This window comes from Tachysurus vachellii, chromosome 2 (genome assembly GCF_030014155.1).
Source record: "Tachysurus vachellii isolate PV-2020 chromosome 2, HZAU_Pvac_v1, whole genome shotgun sequence".
Taxonomy (NCBI): Eukaryota; Metazoa; Chordata; class Actinopteri; order Siluriformes; family Bagridae; genus Tachysurus; species Tachysurus vachellii.
In genome coordinates, this window is record NC_083461.1 from 3,032,295 (window position 1) to 3,038,576 (window position 6,282).

Genomic DNA, 6,282 nt, shown 5'->3' on the forward strand with positions numbered 1-6,282 from the left:
CATCAGTTCCGAACGAGTTGCCGAGCGACGGCGGGACGATAAATAACATCGTCTCATATACAACTTTAATGAATAATTCACCAGAGTCTTCTGTCATTCTGAAAATTTAATGAAGACAGACATCACACATTAATCCATATTTACATTCCTTTGGGCCTCACATACACACACACACACACTCACACACACGTACACACACACACACACACACACACACACACTCACTCACTCACACACACACTCACACACACGTACACACACACACACTCACTCACACACACACACTCACTCACTCACACACACGTACACTCACACTCACTCATTCACTCACACACACTCACTGACACACACACGTACACACACACACATATACACACACACTCACTGACACACACACGTACACACACACACACTCACACACACACACTCACTGACACACACGTACACACACACACACACTCACTCACTCACACACACGTACACACACACGTACACACACACACACACACTCACACACACACACACACACACACTCACACACACGTACACACACACACACACACACACTCACACACACACTCACTCACTCACACACACACACTCACACACACGTACACACACACACACTCACTCACACACACACACTCACTCACTCACACACACGTACACTCACACTCACTCATTCACTCACACACACTCACTGACACACACACGTACACACACACACATATACACACACACTCACTGACACACACACGTACACACACACACACTCACACACACACACTCACTGACACACACGTACACACACACACACTCACTCACTCACACACACGTACACACACACGTACACACACACACACACACATACACTCACACACACACACTCACACACACGTACACACACACTCACTCATTCACTCACACACACTCACTGACACACACACACACATACACACACTCACTCACTCACACACACACACTCACACACACACACACACACACACACACTCACTGACACACACACGTACACACTCACACACACACACACACACACACACACACAGTATGTCATCAAACTCTCCATGCGTAACACAACAGCTCACTGTTTGTTTTTGCCTGTCTGGGATTTTTTCCTGTTTATGCAAGGTTCAGCCCAGTCGAGCATAAAGTCCATAAAAAGAGTGTTTGCAGTTTAGTGTGTGTTTGTGTGTGTGCTTGTAAGAGTATGTGTGTGTGTTTGAGTGTGTGTATATTTGTGTGAGTGTGTGTGTGTGTATGAGAATGTGTGTGTGAGAGTGTGTATATATCTCTGTGTGTCTGTGTGTGTGAGTGTGTGTGTACATGTGCATGTGTGCGTATGTGTATCACATGTGCTTCATAGTGTGTATATATCTCTGTGTGTGTACCTGTGTGTGTATGTGTCACATGTATGTGAGAGTGTGTGTGTACAGTATATGTGTATGTGTGTGTGTGTGTTTGTACATGTGTATGTGGTCACGTGTTTTAGAGTGTGTACATATCTGTGTGTGTGTACCTGTGTGTGTGTGTATGTGTGTCACGTGTGTGTGAGAGTGTGTGTATATATATGTGTCTGTGTGTGTGTACATGTGTGCGTGTGTATGTGTGTCACGTGTGTTTTAGAGTGTATATATCTGTGTGTGAGTGTGTACCTGTGTGTGTATGTGTGTCACGTGTGTGTGAGAGTGTGTGTGTGTATGTGTGTCACGTGTGTGTGAGAGTGTGTGTGTATATGTGTCTGTGTGTGTGTACATGTGTGCGTGTGTATGTGTGTCACGTGTGTTTTAGAGTGTGTATATATCTGTGTGTGAGAGTGTGTGTGTATATGTGTCTGTGTGTGTACATGTGTGTGTGTATGTGTGTCACGTGTGTGTGAGAGTGTGTGTGTGTGTATATGTGTCTGTCTGTGTATGTGTGTGTATGTGTGTCACGTGTGTTTTAGAGTGTGTATATATCTGTGTGTGAGTGTGTACCTGTGTGTGTATGTGTGTCACGTGTGTGTGAGAGTGTGTGTGTGTGTATATGTGTCTGTGTGTGTATGTGTGTGTACATGTGTGTGTATGTGTGTCACGTGTGTTTTAGAGTGTTTATATATCTGTGTGTGAGTGTGTACCTGTGTGTGTGTATGTGTGTCACGTGTGTGTGAGAGTGTGTGTGTATATGTGTCTGTGTGTGTACATGTGTGTGTGTATGTGTGTCACGTGTGTGTGAGAGTGTGTGTGTGTATATGTGTCTGTCTGTGTATGTGTGTGTATGTGTGTCACGTGTGTTTTAGAGTGTGTATATATCTGTGTGTGAGTGTGTACCTGTGTGTGTATGTGTGTCACGTGTGTGTGAGAGTGTGTGTGTGTGTATATGTGTCTGTGTGTGTATGTGTGTGTACATGTGTGTGTATGTGTGTCACGTGTGTTTTAGAGTGTTTATATATCTGTGTGTGAGTGTGTACCTGTGTGTGTGTATGTGTGCCACGTGTGTGTGAGAGTGTGTGTGTATACGTATATGTGTATGTGTGTGTGTGTGTGAACCCCAGTTCTTTTCCAGAGCTGATGTGTTGTTATTGATCCACACATTGGACCTGAATTATGAGCCTCTCTCATTGTTCTCTCACCGTTTTCTCATCGTTCGTTCTCTCAATGTTCTCTCACTGTCCTCTCATCCTTCTCTCATCCTTCTCTCAACATTCTCTCATCCTTCTCTCACTGTCCTCTCATCTTTCTCTCATCCTTCTCTCATCCTTCTCTCACTGTCCTCTCATCCTTCTCTCATCCTTCTCTTAACATTCTCTCAACATTCTCTCACTGTCCTTTCATCCTTCTCTCATCCTTCTCTCACTGTCCTCTCATCCTTCTCTCATCCTTCTCTCAACATTCTCTCATCCTTCTCTCACTGTCCTCTCATCCTTCTCTCATCCTTCTCTCAACATTCTCTCATCCTTCTCTCATCCTCCTCTCATCCTTCTCTCATCCTTCTCTCAACATTCTCTCATCCTTCTCTCATCCTTCTCTCAACATTCTCTCATCCTTCTCTCACTGTCCTTTCATCCTTCTCTCATCCTTCTCTCAACATTCTCTCATCCTTCCCTCACTGTCCTTTCATCCTTCTCTCATCCTTCTCTCATCCTTCTCTCACTGTCCTCTCATCCTTCTCTCATCCTTCTCTCAACATTCTCTCATCCTTCTCTCACTGTCCTCTCATCCTTCTCTCATCCTTCTCTCAACATTCTCTCATCCTTCCCTCACTGTCCTTTCATCCTTCTCTCATCCTTCTCTCACTGTCCTTTTATCCTTCTCTCATCCTTCTCTCACTGTCCTCTCATCCTTCTCTCATCCTTCTCTCAACATTCTCTCATCCTTCTCTCACTGTCCTCTCATCCTTCTCTCATCCTTCTCTCAACGTTCTCTCATCCTTCTCTCATTGTTCGATCTCTCTTCTCTTCATCCACACAAAAGACCTTTTTAAGTGAAGTTTGACGGTGAAGTTTTGATGCTAATGTAGTCTTACAGCAGTAGATGATGTTTATCGAACACTGTGTCCTGCTGCATCATGCATGTGATTTGATCAGCAGGCTGTTGTCACTCATCCCACACAGATTAGCAAAACACATTTAAACAGCTAGCAAGAGAAAGCTAAACTAGCTAAACTAGCTAACCTAGTGAGTGAAATCTCTCTTCTTTTTCCATCACATATTCTCTCTCTCTAGCTAACTAACTATCATCTAACACATCATCACACTCACAGCTGGCAAAAACTAGCAATTAAAGAACAAAATAAAATAAACTAGCATGTGAAAGCTAACCTGTAACAACACTCTATACAGCGACTTTCCTTCTTTTCTTTCTGTTGCTTTCTTTAATTTATTATTTTTGTTATTGTTATTTGTTCTTATATTATTTTTAGAGACTTTTTCTTTTATTCTTTCTTTCTTTGTACAGTTTCTTTCCTTTTTTGTCCTTTAATGCTTATCTTCTATCTCTTTCTCTTTTATTTCTTTAATATCTTTCTTTCCTTTTAATATTTTTTTATTTTCTTATCTTCTTTTTTCCTTTGTTTTTTTGTCCACTGATTTCTGTCTCTTTGTCTCTTATCTCTCTCTCTCTCTCTCCCTCTCTCCGTTCTCATCCTGCCCTACACGTGCCTCTCCTCTCAGTGGGGTTGTTGTGTGAGCTTCAGAAGGACGGATGTGGAATTCATTACAGAGTCGCTAATAAGTTCAGAGACGTAGCCTCCGTTTTCATGTTGACCTTTGACCTCTATCACGATAGTCACAGATTCACAGATGGATGGAGCGATGTGTGTCGGGGGAGTTTAACACGGAGTGTGTGTATATTCACACGTCCCCTGAGATCGGCACGTGTCGATCATAAGAGAGAGAGAGAGAGAGAGAGAGAGAGAGAGGACCAGAGAGAGAGAGAGGACCAGAGATAGAGAGAGGGAGAGAGAGAGAGACAGATAGAGGAACAGAGAGAGAGAGCAGAAGCTAACCTAGAAAGAGAAATACAGAGAGATCACTATCGTCTATCACTTAATCCACTTAATTCCCCCTGTCCCTCTCTGTCTCACTCTCACTCTTGCACACACACACACACAATTTCTTCCTTTACCTCATTTGTTTTTGTTTATTTATTTTCTTTCTTTAATTCTTTTTTCTTTTCTTTTCTCTCTCTCTCTCTCTCTCTCTCTCTCTCTCTCTCTCTCTCTCTCTCTCTCTCTCTCTCTGTTCCTCTCTCTCTCTCTCTCTCTCTCTGTTCCTCTCTCTCTCTGTTCCTCTCTCTCTCTCTCTCTCTCTCTCTCTCTCTCTCTCTCTCTCTGTTCCTCTCTGTTCCTCTCTCTCTCTCTCTCTCTCTCTCTCTCTCTCTCTCTCTCTCTCTCTCTCTCTCTCTCTCTCTCTCTCTCTCTCTCTCTCTCTCTCTCTCTCTCTCTCTCTGTTCCTCTCTCTCTCTCTCTCTCTCTCTCTCTCTCTCTCTCTCTCTCTCTCTCTCTCTCTCTCTCTCTCTCTCTCTGTTCCTCTCTCTCTCTCTCTCTCTCTCTCTCTCTCTCTCTCTCTCTCTCTCTCTCTCTCTCTCTCTCTCTCTCTCTCTCTCTCTCTCTCTCTCTGTTCCTCTCTCTCTCTCTCTCTCTCTCTCTCTCTCTCTCTCTCTCTCTCTCTCTCTCTCTGTTCCTCTCTCTGTTCCTCTCTCTCTCTCTCTCTCTCTCTCTCTCTCTCTCTCTCTCTCTCTCTCTCTCTCTCTGTCAGTCTCATCTTCGTCAGAGTCTGGTAAGGGGACGGACTCCAGGAGCCGAGCTGCTTCCCCCAGGAGGCCGACTCGAATCAATTCTGCTAATGATGTTTGTAATTTAGCAGACTAATGACATGCACAGCAGCCTGGAAGAAGTGGTTAAAAAAAACACTCCGGAGAGGTCTTTCTCTCCCTCTTTCCTTAGACATGATGGAAATGATGTGAGGAGACCGATGACCTTCTTGACTGACTGATTCATTTCATATGTGTCAAATTAAGTGTGAGTGCTGCTGAGGCAGGAGCTGAACGCCTCCAGCGAGGATAAAATGAAAACAACACGCCGAGGAGGGGATTAGTCCCCAAAATCTCCTGTAATGATATTTATCACATCGTGCAACAGCTGCCATTTAGACACCAACTTTAAAGATAATAAACAAACACGCTGTTGCACTTTTACTTAACAACGAGGCCCGGTGCAGTCTGTAAATCCTGAGAGACACAGCACAGTGTTTACAGTGAAATGGGATGAAATGATGATGAAGTGAAAGAAAAAAAAAGGAAAAATTATTTCAACTTGTTAAGATGTGAAGTTTAGTTGTCAGGGAGTGTGACATGACTTAAGAGTGGGCGTGGCTTAAGTGTGTGTGTGTGTGTGTGTGTGTGTGTGTGAGAGAGAGAGAGAGAGAGAGAGAGAGAGAGAGAGAGAGAGAGAGAGAGAGAGAGTGATTAGTTGAAACACCTTTTCTGCTAATTGTGGGTTTATCCTAGGGGTCTGCTGACTCATCAGAGACACACATCATCATGAGAAAGAAAGAGAGAGAGAGAGAGAGAGAGAGACAGAGAGAGAGAGATTGTTAGAGAGCATGATGAAGCGGAAAAGGAGAGAGAAAATGGAGATGGAGTGAGACTGTTGAACAACTATGGAAACAGAATTTTACAAAGAGATAGATAGATAGATATATAGACAGATAGACAGATAGATAGATAGATAGATAGATAGATAGATAGATAGATAGATAGATAGATAGATAGATAGATAGATAGA